Source organism: Rhineura floridana, chromosome 8 (assembly GCF_030035675.1).
Source record: "Rhineura floridana isolate rRhiFlo1 chromosome 8, rRhiFlo1.hap2, whole genome shotgun sequence".
Taxonomy (NCBI): domain Eukaryota; kingdom Metazoa; phylum Chordata; class Lepidosauria; order Squamata; family Rhineuridae; genus Rhineura; species Rhineura floridana.
Genome location: NC_084487.1, coordinates 45,166,891 through 45,176,983, shown reverse-complemented (window position 1 = coordinate 45,176,983; position 10,093 = coordinate 45,166,891). Strand labels below are relative to the sequence as shown.

At 44.3% G+C, this 10,093-nt stretch overlaps 1 non-coding gene across 1 annotated transcript; it reads left to right on the top strand.

The window, feature by feature from the left end:
- The first annotated feature begins 984 nt into the window (after positions 1-984).
- On the top strand, positions 985-1,056 carry TRNAT-UGU (transfer RNA threonine (anticodon UGU)). Its single transcript has one exon. It is a non-coding gene; the product is annotated as a tRNA-Thr (tRNA).
- The last annotated feature ends 9,037 nt before the right edge of the window (positions 1,057-10,093 follow it).

Below are 10,093 nucleotides of genomic sequence, written 5' to 3'. Positions count from 1 at the left end.
GACAATAGCTACTCATCTTCTGCTAGTGCACTTCTCCCATTTACCCTGTGCCAAGGACCTGGCCGCCTGTCTGGCATCCAAGAGTAGAGACGTTTTGGAGCAGCCCCATTCACAATAACCCACAAGGATTTGAATGAGATGATTAAGCAAGAGTTGGAGGGGGTCCAACTATTAGGAAAGTGAACCATCCCTTCTCCCTTCCCCTCCATAGCTTGATAGCTCAGTGGAAGAGCACAGGGTCTGCATGCAGAAGGTCCCAGGTTCTTTCTCCAGGGCAAGGAAAGACCCCTTGCCTGGAACCCTGGAGAAGCACTGCCGGTCACGGCAGACAATATTGAGGTGGATGGACCAATGGTCTCATTCATTACGAGGCAGCTTTCTCTGCTCCTCCCCTGTGCAAACGGAATAATCACCTGCCCATGTAGCCTCACGTCCCTCCTGGCTGTCACAGCTCTCCAGTTCAACTTTGGATTTTCTGCCAGGGATATTTCAGAATTACTGCTAGGAAAGTCAAGCCTCCGAACCAGATTCTTGCCAGTAAAACCAGCCTTACAATATTGCTGAAGACGTGTAAGAATTGCCTCAGGAGTGCCAGAGCGTGGGAAGGCAGGCAGCAGGCAATTTATTGATGACACCAAGGAGAAAGTCTTCTCTGCCTATACTGAACAGATTTAACGGGAAGATCATCAGCCTGTCCATGTCCCATTAAAAATAATAAGAGCAGACAGTGTCAACTCTGGCTTCGAGGTAGCGAGAGTAAACTGAATGTCATGCTCATGGTAAAAAGAGCTTAGGAAGCCTAAGCTCTATATTTAGAATAAAATATGCCAGTTAATCAAATCTCCAAAGAAAATACACTTTCAATTTATTTGCTCTCAAGAGCTGGGCTTACAAAGAATTTGGACATTTTTAATAGCTCAGTGGAAGAGCACACTGGAAGGTCTCAGGTTGCACAGGATGACTACATAGAAGTAACTAGGTGGAAGGGCCATAGCTCAGTGGTAGAGCATCTGCCCTGTGTGCAGAAGGTCCCAGGTTCAATCCCTGGTGTCTCTAGGTAGAGCTGAGAGAAACCTGTGCCTAAAATCCTGGAGAGCCACTGCTGGTCAGTGACTCAATATAAGGCAGCCTTTTATGTTCCTAAGCAGAGAGGGCACAGGAGCCACCAGGAATGGACAAGAAGTTGGGCAAGGCACAGACACACCACTTCACGGTGAAGACAAAGAGGCAACACCATAGGAAACCTTGTGCATCTTCGCTATCTGTGAACCTTGCCAAGAATAATGAATCCTTACACTCTCCTCCCTTTCCTCTATGTAGCTTATTGTAGGAATTAAATGCATTTATTTATTCAGGCAATTTATATACCACCCAATCACCATGTCCTCTGGGCAGTTCACCAAATTTTTAATAATGAATAATGTGCAATACACAATCAAAAGGTAAAAACAATCAATATAATAACTATGCCATCATAAAAATCAACATAAAACCATCACAGAACATAAAATCAATATAAAGCAGCACTAGATAAGGGAGAGAAAAAGTAAGTTTTTTTAAAAAAAAGAACCAAAGCTTAATTTTAAAGGCAATGAATATAAAACCTGTATAGACATGCCTTAGAGCAGCAGTGCCCAAACTTAGGCTGTGTGCCCCTTGGTGCTAGAAGTGTTTGCATTTGGAAAAACTGCTGGAACCTGTTCTCACACAGTCCATGGGACACCATTAGATACAAAGCAACTTACTTCAGCCTGGTGAGCTAGACCCTCCCTATCCAGTCCAGGGTGAGCATATGAACATCAGAAGAACCCTGCTGGATCAGGCCAAAGCTCCATCTAGTCCAGCATTCTGTGAGCTTAAGGCTGAGGCTCAATCCAGACAAGACTGAGATGCTGCTAGTGGGTGGTTCTTCTGACCGGATGGTGGATGTCCAACCTGTCCTGGATGGGGTTGCACTCCCCCTGAAGGAGCAGGTTCGTAGCTTGGGGGTTCTCCTAGAACAATCTCTGTCACTTGAGGCTCAAACAACTTCGGTTTGTGGCCCAGCTATGCCCCTATCTGGACAGGAATAACCTGGCTTCAGTTGTCCATGCTCTGGTAACCTCCAAGCTAGATTACTGCAATGCACTCTATGTGGCTCTGTCTTTGAAGACGGTCCGGAAACTGCAGCTTGTGCAAAATGCAGCAGCCAGATTGGTAACAGGGACCAGATGGTTCGAACATATAAAACCGATTCCGGCCCGCCTGCATTGGCTGCCTGTATGTTTCCGAGCTTGATTCAAAGTGCTGGTTTTATCCCATAAAGCTTTACATGGCTTAGGACCACAATACCTGATGGAATGCCTCTCCCGACATGAACCCACCCATACACTACGCTCAGCATCCAAGGCCCTCCTCCAGGTGCCTCCTCTGAGGGAAGCTGGGAGTGTGGCAACAAGGGAGAGGGCCTTCTCAGTGGTGGCCCCCAAATTATGGAATGATCTCCCTGATGAGGTGCACCTAGTGCCAACACTGTTACCTTTTCGACGCCAGGTCAAGACTTTCCTCTTCTCCCAGGCATTTTAGCATGTGCTTTTAAATTGCTTTTTAAAACATGTGTTTTTAAATTTGTATCTTTTTTTAAAATGTTTTTAATTGTTGTAAACTGCCCAGAGAGCTTCGGCTATGAGGTGGTATACAAATGCAATAAATAAAATAATAAATAATAAATAAATAAATTGGGAAGCCAGGTACATATTGCCCTGCCTGTACCATCTCGCCAATCACTGCTGGGCTGTGTCTTCTGACTGGAATGGCCCCAAATAAGATTCTGTTGGTGGCTTTCCCTGCCCTGAGGGAAGCAGCCTGAACCTCATACTCATCAAGAGTCCTCTGATGCACACTCCAAGGTCCCCAGGTCTTGGATCATAAAACACTCCCAACCAGCTCCACCAACACCCTCCAGGAGCAGAAGTCCACCTGGCCATAATGTAGGTGTAGCTTCCATGCAGTTTGCAACATGGCTACATGGAAGGGCACAAGCCAGAAGCAATCAGAAGGGAAGATGCTGCCCACAGACTTCCAGTCAGCCACTGCTGCCTTATCAGACCTGCCTTCCTTACCACACATCCACCTTATCTAAATTTCTGCTTTTGTAAATTGTTGTTGTTGTTTATTTCTACCCCGCCTTTTGGCCAAAAGGCCCTCAAGGGGGCTTACAAAAAATAAACACAGATATAAAAATACATCAATAAAAACAATACAATTTACAAAAAGCAGCTGTTACAACATCCAATAAAATACATTAACAAATCACAAAGCAAATCACTCTGGAAGCCTTTTTCAGCTGCAGAGCAGGGTACAAATGCTTTGATAAATAAATGAATACTCCTATAGTGACCATTTATCTTTTCCCCTACGTTTTTACTTTGCAAAATACTTTGATCCCAGGCCTTCCTGATCCAAGTCAAACCAGCCCCACTAGACCACACAGCTTCTTAGTAAATCAGTGTCATATTCCCCATGCTCCCAGACCAATGATAAAAGACTACTGGAGGCTCCCCTAATGCAGCTCTTGGTTTATTTGACAAAGCTGCTAGGGCAAGGGGACAATTGCAGCACTTTGTTTTAACTACAGGAAATCTGGGGTGGAAAAAAAGAGCAATGATGTACTGGGAAAGGGTTTGCCTTATTGCACACAGAACAAATAGCTGGGGAATGACTATGACATCTCCTTCCAAGTCTCCACAGTATTTTCCTCTGTTCTAGTATATGGTCAAGAGGAACCAAGTCTTAAGGTGCCTCTAAATGGAGGCAAACAATTACAATACAGTTTGCTCCATAGATTGCAAGACCTTATTTGGCTGGCAGGCAGTTAAAATAAAGCTCTCTCCCTGAGAGTTCAAGCCAGCTACAAAATGGAATCCCTGCAACTCCCTGGCGTGATGCAGAGAAAATAATATGTCACAAGCGATATCACTTAAAGAGTGGGATGGAGAGAGGACGCACACTAGGAATCATGAGCAATAATGCTAGGCAGAGGCTCTGTGCTGAAGAAGAAACACCTCACTCATCACTAAGGCAAACGGATGTCATGGGGAAATGCATGAGGAATGAAGAAATCTCCCCTCACTGGTCAGGGTCTCCGGTGGGACTAGAGAAGGTTACATAAATTACTGCTTTCTTTCCCATTTCTCCTTTACATCCTTTCCCTCATTCTCCTTGCTTTCCATTTCGCCTTTGATCTCTAGAGCACTATAAGCCAAAGCCTAAACTCTACTATATAATGAGTCAAGGATGGGGAACCTATATGGCCACCTTGATGTTCTTGGGACTACCACTCCCATCATCCCTAGCTATTGGCCTTACTGGCTGAGGCTGATGGGAGTTGGAGTCCAGTAACATCTGGAGGTTTGCCACTTTTATCCAGGGTGGAGATAAGGGTAAAAGTCAACTCTGAGATGACTAGGAGAAACGGAGAACAACTCTGGTCTCTCCAAAGCTCTGCCCTTGCTCCCACCAAACCAGCGTCCCAAATCTAAAGTTTCCTGATAGAACATCGCATTCTTCAATTCCTCTCAAGCTACTTTATAGCTACTGCATCTCCCTCGTTGCTTTGTGACCCTGATAATCCACCATCCTACTGCTTCGTAGAGGAAGTCTTTTGGACATTTCAAAATGGGCTGTCCCTCCTTACCCCCTTTTCTTTAAGTTAAACATACTAGCCCTAAGAACAAAGGAAGAACCTTGCAAGACCGGAGGCCCCCAAAGAGCCTGCGTGTGGCCAGGTGGATCAGGACTGCTTGGGTGTGTGACAAGGGGGAACCTTCCACAGTATCCCTGTCTCCACAGCCCCAGAGGAGTCAAAGACTGCAAAACAAGGCAAAGACCCTTTAACAGCCAGTCCACTCCTCTGGGGAGGTTGGGTCAACATATATAAGGCTTCAGTTCAATTTAGGTTTTTGCAGTCCAGTCCAGTCATGAGTGAGACAAATTGAGAAGTAATAACTTTATGGCCAGTATGTGGCAGTAATAGGGCCTGGCAATGTGGAGGAGGAGCTTGCAGAGACCACAGCTTGTATAGATTCCTTACCAGGACCCGTGGAGATAGCCAAAGTCCTGCAGGTCCTCTGGGTTCCTTGAATTCCTGCTTTAGGCAATTGCCTCAGATTACCAACAGGACAATGTTATTTATTTATTTGTTTGTTTGTTTGTTTGTTTATTTATTTATTTATCACATGTGTATCCCACCTTTCCTCCAAGGAGCTCAAGGTGACATACAGATATGGTTCTTCACCTCCCAGTTTTATCCTCACAACAATCCTGTGAGGCAGGTTAGGCTGAGAGACAATGACTGGCCCAAGGTCATCTAGTGAGCTTCATGGCCAAGCAGAGATTTGAACCCTGGTCTCCCAGGTCCCCATCCAACACTCTGGCCACTACACCAGATTGGGCTTCCCCTGTGAGCCTCAAGCTCTCACAGAACAGAACAGTGCCTCCCTCCCACCTTGAGAACTCCAGCAACTAACAGAAGCCCCTTGAAAAGCCTGCATGTACTCTGTGACCTTGAACTCCTCATTCTGCCTCCATATGCCTCTCAAATATTAAGGCCCTTGCCTGCTCATCCTCTCCTAATCTCATTCCTGTCCGTTCCCCTTCCCTTTGCTTCCCTTCTCTTTTTCCCTTTGGAACTGTCACTCTCTTGCCCTCCTTAGTCCCTAATCCTTATTGTAACTAAGGCGGCAATCCAATACATGTCTCTACTCAGAAGCAAGTTCCATTGGGTTCAATGGGACTTACTCCTAAGTAAGTGTGCATTGGATTGCAGCCTAAGCCAGGGCATGTGTAACTGAAATGATAACATATTCATCTCTTGCTTACCCATGGCTCCTCCCCCCACACACATATTTTCATCAGTTGTTTCCCTGTGTCTACATTAAACTGTAAGCTCCTTGGGGAAGAGACATGTTCTTCGCAAAGCTGGACAGAAGTTATAGGTGTGTGGGTGCTTGGCACAATGAGGTTCCCTCGAGGCCAAATGAACTGATCTAGAGAAGCCGAGAGAGGCAGAAATGTTTGTAGGCAAGGCCTTCAGGATATGTCAGCAGCATCTCACTGTCAGAGCAACCACTGCTCTGCTGTCCCAGAGAACAAGGGTCTCCTCTGAAATTCAGTGTAAGTGACAAGTGATGCACAGCAAGGCAAACAGTCCTAGCTTAACACAGACACTGATGGGGTCTGAGTTGGCAGCAAATAACCAGGAAAGAGATCTTAGAGTCATGGTGGATAGCTCAATGTAGAAATAAAACAAATAGTAGTAGCAGTAATAATAATATTATAATACTATTCGTGGTATCCATCTAGTGTGTGAGCAGAAATCAGTAACAATTTGAAACGAATGCTGATGAAAGTTAAAGAGGAAAGCACAAAAGCAGGACTACAGCTGAAGACTAAAGTAATGACAACAGAAGATTTATGTAACTTTAAAGTTGACAACGAGGACATTGAACTTGTCAAGGATTATCAATACCTTGGCACAGTCGTTAACCAAAATGAAGACAACAGTCAAGAAATCAAAAGAAGGCTAGGACTGGGGAGGGCAGCTATGAAAGAACTAGAAAAGGTCCTCAAATGCAAAGATGTATCACCGAACACTAAAGTCAGAATCATTCAGACCATGGTATTCCCGATTTCTATGTATGGATGTGAAAGTTGGACAGTGAAAAAAGCGGATAGGAGAAAAATCAACTCATTTGAAATGTGGTGTTGGAGGAAAGCTTTGTGCATACCATGGACTGTGAAAAAGACAAATAATTGGGTGTTAGAACAAATTAAACCAGAACTATCACTAGAAGCTAAAATGATGAGAAGACAGGATTCACTAGAAAAGACAATAATGCTGGGAAAAACAGAAGGGAGTAGAAAAAGAGGAAGGCCAAACAAGAGATGGATTAATTCCATAAAGGAAGCCACAGACCTGAACTTACAAGATCTGAACAGAGTGGTTCACGACAGATGCTGTTAGAGGTCGCTGATTCATAGGGTCATCATAAGTCATAGTCTACTTGAAGACACATAACAACAACAACAGCAAATCTAGTGTGTGACAGCTTTGAAAAAGGCAAACATCCTGGCTAGGGATCCTTAAGAGATAAACTGGAAATAAAACTGCCAATACTGCAATGCCTTTATCCCAGGAGTGGGGAATCTTTTCCAGTCCAAGGGCCACATCCCCTTGCAGGCCACCTTCTAGCAGCTGCATACAAGTAGTGGGTGGGACTCTGGGTGGGACTCTTACATTCCAGCCACACAAAACCCAGAGGTCTTTACACACACACCTCCATCCTGGCAAGCAAGAGGCATTATCACAGTTCATGGACACCTTCCAGCCAGGCAGCAACACTCAAGGGGGGGGTGCAGAGCAGGGATGATGTCTAGTGTGGCCTAGGGGCAGGGTATTTCCTGGAAAAGCCCCAAGGGCCAGCTAAAGAGGCATGGAGGGCTACACTTGGCCCCAGACCTGAAGTTCCCTGCACATGCTTTACATAAACGGGTAGGCCAACTGTACTTGAAACAGTATACAGTTCAGGTTGCTGCATCTGAAAAAGGATATTGTAGAATTGGAAAGGGTGCAGACAATGGCAATCAAAATGATCAGGAGACTCCCCAAGAGAAAAGGTTACAATGTTTTGGGGCTTTGTAGTCTAGAAAAAGGGTGAGTAAGAGAGGTTTCCTCCCTCTCTCATAATGCTAAAGCCAGGGGTCATCCCATGAATCTGAATGGTGGGAAATTCAGCACAGACCAAAGAAAGCACTTCTTCACACAGCATAGTTAAACTTTGGAATGTGCTCCCTCAAGATGTGGTGATGACCATCAACTATGGACAGCTTTAAAAGGGGGATTAGACAAATTCATGGGCAATAGGGCTTCCAATGGCAAGTAGTCATGATGCTTATATGCTACCCCCAGGATGGCTCTGAATTACCAGCTGCTGGGGAACGACAGTGGCAGGGTACTAGATCCTTCATGGCCTGCTTATGCACTATCTGGAGATATCTGGTTGGTGTTAGTGGGAAACAGGATACAGTACTGGAGTAAGGTGGGCCTTTAATCATCCAGCAGGGCTCTCAATGTTATGTTCTTAAAAACATGGTGTTCCAGCAGTATAGTAGATATTCCAATAATGAAAAAAGGCTGCCATATGATCATCATGTCCTGTGGTGCACTGGTGCATGATCTTCATTTCACCTCTATATAAGAATATGGATCCCTCGCTGGATCGTCACCTTGTAGTGGTGAGTGGGCTTGCGTGTTCCAATGAACCCTGTGAGCGACGCCGTCGGGAGTCATGTACTCCCAGCAAGGTCACACGTGGCGGTAAGGTCAAGGGAGAGGAACCAGACAAAGAACGATCCAAGAAAGTCCTCAACGGCAGAACAGGCGGAGGATAACAATGTGTATGTTACAATGGCTGTGAAGGCGGATGAAGGCTGCAGCAGATAAAGGACTTCCAGTCATCATGGTACCCATGCCATTGGATCAAAGCCTTTTTCTGTCAAGACTGTGTGTTGATCGTCGTGCACCTATCTCCCCACATAAAACAAATTTACGCACAGGTGTCTTCCATAACAAAAGTCCCATGGCGATTGGCAAATGGCGACGGGGGGAGGACTGTGAAATCCAGAAGCCCCTAGTCATGGTCTGGTACATCGGCGGTGGATACAGATTCAGACAGATCCATTGTTAAATACTATATTTTGGAAGACAATCTTACTCGGTCACGAGTGATCACCAAGAAGAAGAAGAAGAATATAATTGGGGGGAGGGGGTTCCTTCTACAATCTCCAGGATTTTATATTAGCAAGTCAGCAATGGATTGTGCATCATTTTTTTCCAGTATCTAGTCCATAGCATTTTTGTGCTGAAACAATTTCCCACACTTTCTACCTAAACCCTTTATCATCACTGCTGCACTCCACTGAATTCTCTCCTGTTTCCTGGTGTCACTTTATAATCTGTTGACTGGCCCTAGATATTGTACTGAAGCCTAATCAGAGCAGAACAGAACACTTTTGTTGCCTTGCACATACAATGACTTTCCTGACTTACATGAAGCCTGATTTGCATCTGATGCTGGCTGCAAGCAAAGAACTTACCCACACCTGCATTCCATGTGGCCATGCTCTCATTTAAATGCACTTAATGCATCTGCCAGCCCATGCACATGTAACATTAGCACACTGTGATCTGCATCATGAGAGGATGGATGGTCCACTGATGTACTAACACTACACATGTTTGGGATGTAGCATACAGTAAGCACAACTGAGATGCTGGCCACTGTGAAAACTTATCCAGGATCAGCATCACATCAAAACATGAGAACATCCTAAGAAAGTTTTTGTTTTGGCAAGCCTACCAAGGCATGCAATTTTCACGTGATTTTTAACATGTGATTTTACCATGTATAATTGTTTTAAATTACTGGTTGGTTGGTTTTACTAATTATTTTATTTATATTTTGATTTTAAAAAATTATATCAGTTTGTTTCTAATGTTTACTTTTTATCAGTATTTCTTGAATGAGATTGTTCTTTGTAAACCACTTAGAGGCTTTATGTCAAGTAAGCAATATATACATTTTGTTAAATAAATAAATACAAGTCACAATAGTCACAAATTAAATTCTCCCCTCCATTCACTAACTTCTTCAACTAATCCACTTTCCTCCTCCTATCCATCCAATCCAATCCAAGTGTCATGTCTGAAAAATGTCACCTTCATAAGGAAGTATGTGATCAGTCTAAATGTTTGAAAGGGTCGTGTTCCCTTGAGCCTTAAATCCAGCACTTGATCCCGGTAGCCCTTATGTACTCTGCATACATGTAACTTCTTCCATGCTCACTGAGTCAGTCGCCAAAATCTGGATCATGACTTGAGGGAAGAGTGTAAGAAACCCTCCACATTGTTACATTTTTGGTTTGAGGGTTCAATAAATTTCAACAGAATGAAATTTAACAGGGATAAGTGGAAAGTTCTACACCTAGGAAAAAGAATCCAAATGTACAGTTATAAGATGAGGATACTTGGCTCAGCAATACAACATGCAAGAAG